This window comes from Cupressus sempervirens, chromosome 11 (genome assembly GCF_028749045.1).
Source record: "Cupressus sempervirens isolate cs-2001-9-10 chromosome 11, ASM2874904v1, whole genome shotgun sequence".
In the NCBI taxonomy this organism is placed as follows: Eukaryota; Viridiplantae; Streptophyta; class Pinopsida; order Cupressales; family Cupressaceae; genus Cupressus; species Cupressus sempervirens.
In genome coordinates, this window is record NC_143128.1 from 164353275 (window position 1) to 164362945 (window position 9671).

A 9671-nucleotide genomic window follows, 5' to 3' on the forward strand; every position below is an offset into this window, starting at 1 on the left:
ATATGAAGCTTTGATCAATGGTATGAAAATTGTAGCTAAATGGAGAGTAGATCAGTTGGACATCTTCAGTGACTCTTAGCTTGTTATCAACCAAGTAAATGATGTGTATCAAACAAAGGATGAGAAACTAATTCCTTACAAATGCATGGTTGATGACTTGACGAAGTATTTTGCACACATCACCTTCCAACAAGTTCCACATGCAGATAATAAAGCGGTTGATGCCATGGCCACTCTAGCCTCCCTGCTACAAATGCCAGAAAATGATATCCAACACGAGTTCTTGGTGGAAGCGTTACACTACCCAGTCTATTACACACCTAATTCCAAGATGATCTATTCTATTATAGGACAAGAATCATCCCACTACCATCACATCTATTCCTACCTTCATAATCAAACCATTTCGAAAGGTCTGACCTGGAATGAGAAATGTTACCTAATCCATAATGCTTCACATTATGTCATTATTGGTGATGATCTATATAGGAGAGGTCTCGACAGAACACTCCTTAGGTGTTTAGAACCCGACGAGTCCAAACGCACACTAATTGACATTCACAAAGGCATTCACAGATCTTATTCCAATGGCCTGACACTAGCTCACAAACTCCTTCATGTTGTTTACTACTAGCCTAAAATGGAGCAAGAAGCTGTTAAATATGCTAGGTCCTACAAGCAGTGTTAGCTACATGGGAATCTCATTCACGCTCCAGCCAGAGAGCTGATTCCCTCTACTACAACATGGCCATTTCAACAATGGGCCTTTGACTTGGTGGGGCAGATTCACCCAACCTCTTCTAATGGACATAAGTTCATTATCACTGCTACAGATTTTTTCACGAAATGGGTAGAGGCAGTCCCTCTCACAATTGCTGATGGCAAAACTGTAGTGCTTTTTATCACAAACTACATCATCTGTAGATATGGTGTACCGTCCTCAATCATTACTGACAATGGAGGACAGTTCAAAAATAAATACCTTAAGGAACTATGCAAGAAATTCAAGATCACACAACATTGGTCTTCCATTTATTACCCCCAAGGTAATGGCCAAGTTGAGGCATCCAATAAGGCAATCCTCAAAATTCTTCATCGCATAGTCAATAAGTCAAGGAGAGACTGGCATCTCTAGATCAACCTAGACCTGTAGGCATATAGGACAAGCATTAGAACTCCAATGGGTATGACTCCATTTGCATTGGTGTATGGGGTGGATGCTGTGCTTCCAATAGAGATCGAGATTCCTACCTTGAGAATCTCTATGAAAGGCCTTATCACTGATGATGACTATAGGATAGCTCAACTTCAAGAGCTTGTGTTACTGGATGAGAGATGACAAGTGGCATGTGATCATTTATGAGCATATCAACAAAGAATGGCACGAAGCTACAATCGAAAGATCAGGTCATGTGACTTCCAGCTGGGTGACCTCATTCTGAGAGAGAACCCTAAGAATCAACAACAACGAATGCAAAAGGGAAAGTTTGAACCAAACTGGCTAGGTCTGTAAATCATCACTACAGTATATGGATTTGGCACTTATCAGCTTTCCACAACCGAAGGAGAAATGCTTAAAGAGCCTATCAACACTCTCCACCTAAAGCAGTTTTTCAGTTGATTTAATCTCAGCAAGCTCTTTGTACATATCTGTATGTCCTGAAAAAAATCTAAAAATAAAAAAAAGTCCTGAAAAAATTGTTACCCTAGTGAAAACCTAGCAATAAGTGCCTTGGTAACACCAAAAAAAATTTTATTAAAAAAAAAAAAATAGAGAGAGAAAACTTGCCAAGAAGGTGAAAACTTGGTAAACAGGCGCCTCTTGTTGCCAATGCCTCATCTTGCAGCATATCTTCTAGCTATTATGTACAAGTTGCTTTTTCTTTCCTACTTCCTGCTCATGTATCCATGGATTGAGTCTTGTCATAGCTCGGGGGCATTCCCCCTTAATGTCACTATTTTTGAGATTCTCATAGAATCTCCTTTGCGACAGTCACCAGTGGTCCTCACTATGTCTGACTGTCACTCTTTTCTAGATTCTCCTCATAGAATCTCCTTCGCAACAATCACCAATCATTCTGACTGCATCTGCCTACTGGCACTAGCGTCACTATTTTCGAGATTCTCCTCATAGAATCTCGTTCGCAACGGTCACCAGTTGTTTCAGCTATGTCTGCCTACCATTGCTGGGGTCATGTCTCAAGATTCCTTTATGGAAGATCTCTTTTGCATCAGTCACCATTCATCTGGCTGTGTCTGTCTACTGTCACTTAGTCCTCTTTAGGTTCTTCATTGTGAAGATTCCTCTTTGACCTTAGTCACCAGTCATTTTGACTGCGTCTGCCTATTGTCATCACCCTACTCAAGAGATTTCTTTCAAACATGTTCTGGACATTGACCCTTGACATCAATCCAAAAAATGTTGAACTCAAAAATGATATACTTGTTTGGATATGCTGAGAATTTTCTTTGTTTTCTTTGTTTTGCTTTATCATATCTTCTCGAGCAACTCGATGATGTCATCTTCAACTAGAGAAGCAATGACTGGGGGGCATGATCTTTTCCTTTGCTTTCTGTTTGCAGTTTAGTTCCAATAAGTTGATTTATTCCTATAAGAGGGGTGTCCACTATAAGAGCCTCCATCTTGTATTGGATGGCCATGTGTACCTTGACTCCTTTTATAAGAATATGTCAATAACGATGGTGCTTCTCCTTGTTTGTTGGAGTGAACTCTTCATGCTACAGTTAATACTAATACTCGTCCTACTAAGTGAACATATGGGTCACTGCGAATATATCTAGCACACTTCTGTCTTAGGTTATGAATGCAAGGGTCATTGCAAACAGAATGAATACTGAGTACTTAGCATAAGAGGGATCTCCCATGTGTTTGGTGTGCCTGTTATGCAAGCAACATTAAGGTCATCCTAGCATCTATGCTTTGATGCTTATGTTAACTTGCTACATTAAAAAGGAAAAATGTTCTGGTCATTCTGGCTTCTTGTGCCTCAAATGCTTACATTTAATCCCGACACCCCAATAACTTATCTTATATTCATATTTTCATGATTGCAATGTCAGTGGGAATTGTATAACATACAAGCTTTATTTTATATCCAATGATGATAAATTGTCGAGGCTTGGTAACCAAACCTAGGGTTGCATTTAACATAGTCTTGCATTACATAATTCATTTGCATTAGCACGCAATTCGATGGTCATTTTTTTCATTGTCCACATGCATCAAATTTCTCCATAGCTGCACAAGTGTTTGGTTCATTGATTCACACTCAATGGAATACCTGTGACTGTCAAGCAAAAACATGCAACACTACGTGAGATATTAGTTCATACATATGCATTCTATCTAAGTACAACATACATCTCATGTACAAAAAAGTAAAACAAAATAGACAATGAAATGTTTATAGGAATACTCAGCTCAAAATATTGTATATATATATATCAAAGAATGGGTCAGTACAAAAATGGGCGCTACTCGAGCGCAATCGATAAAAAATGATACATGTGGTGCTGGCACACCAATCGATACATAGCTAGGGATCAAAATAAAAAATTAGGCACAGAGCATCAAACTCTGTCTTGAACTCTTGCCTCCAGGAGGAGCAAGGGCAGCAGGTGGCAGAGGTGGTGGTGGCATATCTGGCCTGATAGGAGGTCATGCACCTCCAGACTCTCACGCGTATTGAGAGAATCACTAAACCTGCAATGTCTCATCTGGTACTGCACTGGTATAAGTAGCATAATAATAAACTGCTCGTACTGACTGAAAGTGAATCTCATCAAGAGCCAGCTCCAACCTCCACTCTACATTCTCTGCACACTCCCTTTGACGATCTGTATCCCGCTGTCCCTCCACTAGCTGCGCATCCCTGACTGCTACTGCAATCTACAACTCTCCCAACTATCAGGAGGCCACACGAACCCGCTCTTGGTACCTCCGCACCATGTCTTGCACCCCACCTACCAGCTGATCTGGCATGTCCTCATCTACCATCTCTAGTGCCTACTGCTATAGAGGTACTTGTGGCTATGGAGGCACCTCTTGCTGAGGGGCTTGCTCCTCTGTCCTCTACCTCTTTCGTTTACTGTGTCCTGTCTGATTGCCCCCAGCACTTGGGTTTGATCCCATCTGACATGGGGGAATAAGCATCTACTGTACCCGATGCTAGACCTGTAGTAGAATCTGTGGCTGACCTGGCGGCTATGGCTATGCCTACTACTGCTGGGGCACCTATCTCTATGCCTTCCCTGCCATCCCTAGTGGATCTGTGAAGCGTGGGAATAGATGGTTGATCAAAAATGCCTGATATGCAGGCGTCATCCTTGCATCTACTACCTCTAGTAGGTAGTTCCACTGAATAGAAGCTAGACTATAGATATCTATCATGGATCACCCTGGATCCATCCGTGGAGGCTATCTCTGCTCAATATCCTTCTGCACCTTGGCATAGGCACAATACTCATGAGAAATGTCCTGGGGAAGGCCATACTGCCACCATACTCATGAAATAACAAATCTCTCGATCACGGATGTCGTCCTGCCCACTAGAGGTCGAGAACTAAACATCCATGGTAGCTCTTTGGGGGCATCATCCTAGTCTTTTGTCTCTCTCCAAGGTCACCATACAACGAACACCACATCATCAAGATGTGTCTACCAGTGCTCAGTCTTACGCAGGTGGGCTTGGGTAATATGCCCTCGATATCTGCATATGTAGGGCTCCATAGGCTCCCGAGCATCTTCAAAAATTGGCCTACATATGGGAAGATGCTCCTAGGCCCAAATCTGCAAAACATAAACTCCCGCTGCCATGGTCTTCTTCTCATGGAAGATGACCTCGTGCATCTCACGAAAAAGGTGAGCCAGCATGCACCCAATGATCTCGGGTGCCTCAACCAATCTTGCGGAGCATGGCACCCCACCCACGTTCCAAACCATGCTGTCCTCTGTTAGGACATAAGAAAAAGCTTAGGAATAAAGCTAGCACAGATGCCAGCCTGTGTGTCAGTCCATATGTGTGCATGAGATCATCCCAGCTAATGGCCCTACCCCTCGGTAGCTCTCTCCTGAACACAACTGATAATGCCTCTATCCCTGCTCGGCGCACTGTATCATAAATGACTCGAGCACCATGAAAGGGAATCCGCAAGATCCTCCAGATGTCCTCCGGAGTGATAGTCATCTCACCCATCGGCAAGTGGAAGGTGTTTATTTCCAAATGGAATGGAAATGCTCCACTAAAGCTATGAGTAAGTTGTGATTCACCACCACGGCTGGAATCTGGCATAGAGAGGATAGCCCCAATCGGGCAATGTGTGCCCGATCTGCGTCATCAAGACTCCACAATAGCTCTGCATATGGCAGATAGTGTGATCTAAATGACACATCTCCAAAGACCTCCTACATGCACAAACAAAAAAATGACAAATGAATGATTAGTATCAAGTTGAAATGAAGCATCAAAACGGACTAAAATCCAATTTTTAAGTGTGAAAATCAAAATTGTCATAGAATTTTGTGCAAAATTCATGAAATCTCGTGCAAAATTCTACCAGTTTTGCACAAAGACATTCTTTCTTTGTGTGTAGAATCACGCATTTGTGTGAAAAAAGAGTTGCTCGCACGAAAAAAGAAATGTTTGCATGAGAAAAGAGGATTTCGTGCAAAAAATGAATTGCCTCACACGAAGATTCTCTTTCTTCACGTGAAACCAAATGCCTCTCACACAAAGATCCTCATGCTGTGCGTGAAGAAATAGACAAACCTAAATCTTTGTGTGAAGAAAGAAGATCTTCGCATGAAAAGAGATCGGTCTCGTGTGAAGAAAGATTAAACAATCCTAAAACATGCTACAATAGGCAATTAATAATATCAAAATGTGTGAAAATAATAGTACGAAGATGGGAAATTGATGACTCACCAGTGGTCTGTAGTTTGCTGGCTGACTGTGTCGTCTGGAGTGCTCAAAATGATGATATCTCACGTTCACTGCCATGTCTCGATCAGAGCTCAAAATCACTACAAGAAAAAAGCACAAATGAATTGAAAATGACCCCTCAAGCCCTTATATAGCTATTGACCAAATTTTTCAAAGTGCTCAAATTTGCGCAAAAATCACACCACTGGATAATTGGACCATTCTGGATCCATTTTTGGGATCACATTCAAAATCTGACACACCTAAGAGCCTCTAAAATGCATTTTAAAATTTTAGGGACTGACACGATTGAATGCTTGTGTAGCCCAAATCTTTCTGATACTTTGTGATTCTTGGAATCCTTTCAACTTTACATTCTCCATATTTTCAAAATTTATTTTGAAAATAGTCAACTCAAGTCAATTGTGGCTAGATCTGGTCAACTTTTGGTCAAACTTGGTCTTTGCGACTTCACAATCATTTCAAATCAACCCTGAATCTTCTTTAGATCATTTTGATCTGTTCTAGATTCTGTTGAATCTCAGATTTCTTCTACATCTCATGATATACTGCTTCAAATCATATTTTTGGTGTGTCATCTTTCGATTTCACTCCCGAGGGAGCATGATGATTACATCATTAAATACTTATTGCTTGGGGCATCTAGTTCCCATCTTATGTCCTTATCATTTGGGGCATCTCATCGCTCGGGGCATCTTGTTCCCTTCTATTTGGAATCTTTGCTAGCTATCTTATCTTTTCATCGATTGATCAACCTTATAACAACTCTTCTCAAAGTTTGATGGACAGGTATTGGGACAGTCTAAACCCTGACTCCTGAGGATCAAGCTCCGTTCTAGGGATGATTCTACAACTCATGATTGGACCTTGTTATCTTTTATCAATCTTAGGTATCTAGGTGTTCTATCTGGATCCTTGAAGGTTAAGCTCCGTTCTGGGGATAATCTTCTAAATGCTATCAATCTCAGGTATCTAGGTGTTCTATCTAGATCCTTGAAGGTTAAGCTCCGTTCTGGAGATAATCTTCTAAATGCTATCAATCTCAGGTATCTAGACGTTCTGTCTGAATCTTTAAAGATTACGTTTCATTCTGGAGATAGTCTTTTAAATGCTACCAATCTTAAGTATCTAGATATTCTTCTTGGATTCCTTGGGATTAAGCTTTGTTCTAGAGATATTCCTTAAAAGCTTATTAATTGGTCTCCATGTAATCAACTTTGAAACCAATCTCATGTTCGCATCATGCTTTTTGATTATCTTTGAATTGAACGTGTTGCTCGCACATTCATTCAAAGAGGGGAAAAATGTAATACCCCAAAATTGGCTCATTGCCATGATACTAATTCTGGTCTATTTTTAACCAATCCTAAAGACCTATTCTAATAGGCAATTTTCATTCTGCTATTCACTACTTGACTTAATTGTCAGATGTAGAAGACCCTAATATACATTCATCATATTTCTTATTTAATTCCTATAGTACGTACTCATGTTAGTCACATTAAACCTATTGATTAATATTTAATTTAATTACTAAGTATTTATACTTTAATTAAATTAAATTATATCCTAAAGGCTAATGTACTACAAAATTAAATTTATTTAATTTAATAAATGTGCATATTTTAATTAATTAAATGGAGAACTTACTTCTAATTAATTAAACACAATTAATTAATTAAATGGGAAGCCATTCCTAATTAATTAAATGAAGTTATTTAATTAACTAAGAAAAGTGCCTCTAAATTAATTAAAAGATTATTTAATTAAATAGAAAAGGTAATTATGAGAGCATATCTCATTTTATTAAATTAAATATTTCACCAAAATCTCTCTTCAGTTCAAAAAGGGAAATTTCCAGTTCACTATTGATCAAAAATGAGTTAAATCAGTTAATTCCTTTTTTCTACTCAAATTGAATTAGTTAACTCCTTATTTTACTCAAATTAAATTTGTTAACTCCCTTTAATTTGGGAACCTCCCTTTATGACTAAACTTCACCTTTAATCCTAACTGTTGATTGAAATCGATCTCAACTGTTGATGGATTCCAGGAAAGTCTATTTAAGAGACCCTCATCTCTTCATTTTGGAAGAGGTTGAATGAGAATTTGCATCGAATTGCTGTTGGATTGTGCATTCATTTGAGCTCCCTACTTTCATATTCATTTTCTAGTTTAATTCTCATATAGATTTAATATGCATACGTTTAGTATAATTTCTTTTACATGTTCTTAGATTAAACGTGCATACTCCATTCTAGATTAATCTGTATTCTCATATAGATTAGTCACATTTTCTTTAAATCCTTCATTCTTATAGGGCTTGGTTACTTAAACACCTCGAATCTGAAGATATCTGACAAGTAATTCCCTTTAGATAGAAGGCAACAAGTCGTTTTGCAGGCTGATTTTTGGATGAACAATCCAATATTCATTTTGGGATGAATCCACAAATAAGGACTATGTTGAAGTGTGTGTGTTTTAGCAGAGGCCGCATATTCATGCATACATTCCTTTGTAGCCATCCATTTTTTGAAGCATACTTTCAGCCTTGGCTACATTTTGCTACAACGAGACGTTGAATGGATCATAGGCCAAACATGATCTTCCAACTTTTAGTTGACCTTGGATGGATTTCTGAAGTCTACAACATTTTGCAACCGCTCCCCACCCATAGTCATGGAGAAAAGAGGAGCAATGCTCAATAGTTGTCCCCCACCACTTAACCCAACTGTCCTGCTGTGATTTGGGTTCAGCTTTCCAAATAGCCAATAGTCTATCAATGTAGTCCTAATTTTGAAGATGGGACACATTCAACTTAAACCATAGGTCTTTGGAAAGAGGCGAAGAGTTTTAGAGTGAAAGCACTGTAAAGATGGGAAAATGGTCAGAGAGGGTGGTAGAAAAATCTAAAGAGACAAGACGATCCTTAGATGAAGGGAGAATATTACAACTAGAGGATATGTAAAAGCAGTCTAACCTACTCATTTTACAAAAAGATCCTTCTCTACAATTACTCCATGTAAACCACTGAGGCATGTGGATATCATGTTTTCCCACTAGAGGGTCATGAACCCCAAGAGAGTTTCAGGTTAGCGTCCAAGATTCAAATTTTGATTGATACAAGTAAGAATAACCAATCCAACTACAATCAAATGAATATTTCACCATATAGAAGTCACCTCCTAAAACCCATTTTGCATTGGGAAGGTTAGTGCGAAGCCACTCCCAAAGCACAATTCTCCCATTCAATGAGTTAGGGGCGTAGACGGAGCAAAACCCCAAAATATTGTCATTTATAAGAATAGTTGCCCAGAGAAAATAATTATTTGGATCTAAACCAACTGCCACAATATATTTGGTAAGCCATGGACAAGTAGAAAAACCACACCACCACTACCATCAATATGATTGGTGTACAAAAATTGAGCCTTTGGCAAGATGTTTGTGAGAGTAACCTTAAGATGAATTGCACTAACTTTCACTTCTTGTAGCATAAGAACATTAGTTTTATGGTTATGGATAGACTTTTTGACCTAATACTTTCGAGCGGGGATGGTCAAGCCCCGCACATTCCATGACTAAATGATGCACTTTTATTGAGAAGAGTCTGGGAAGAATTCCTCAATAGACTGGGGCACATCAAATTGGTTTTTAATCAAACTTTTCTAGCCAACTATACTAGATTCTTGTTTAATTAAATCGATA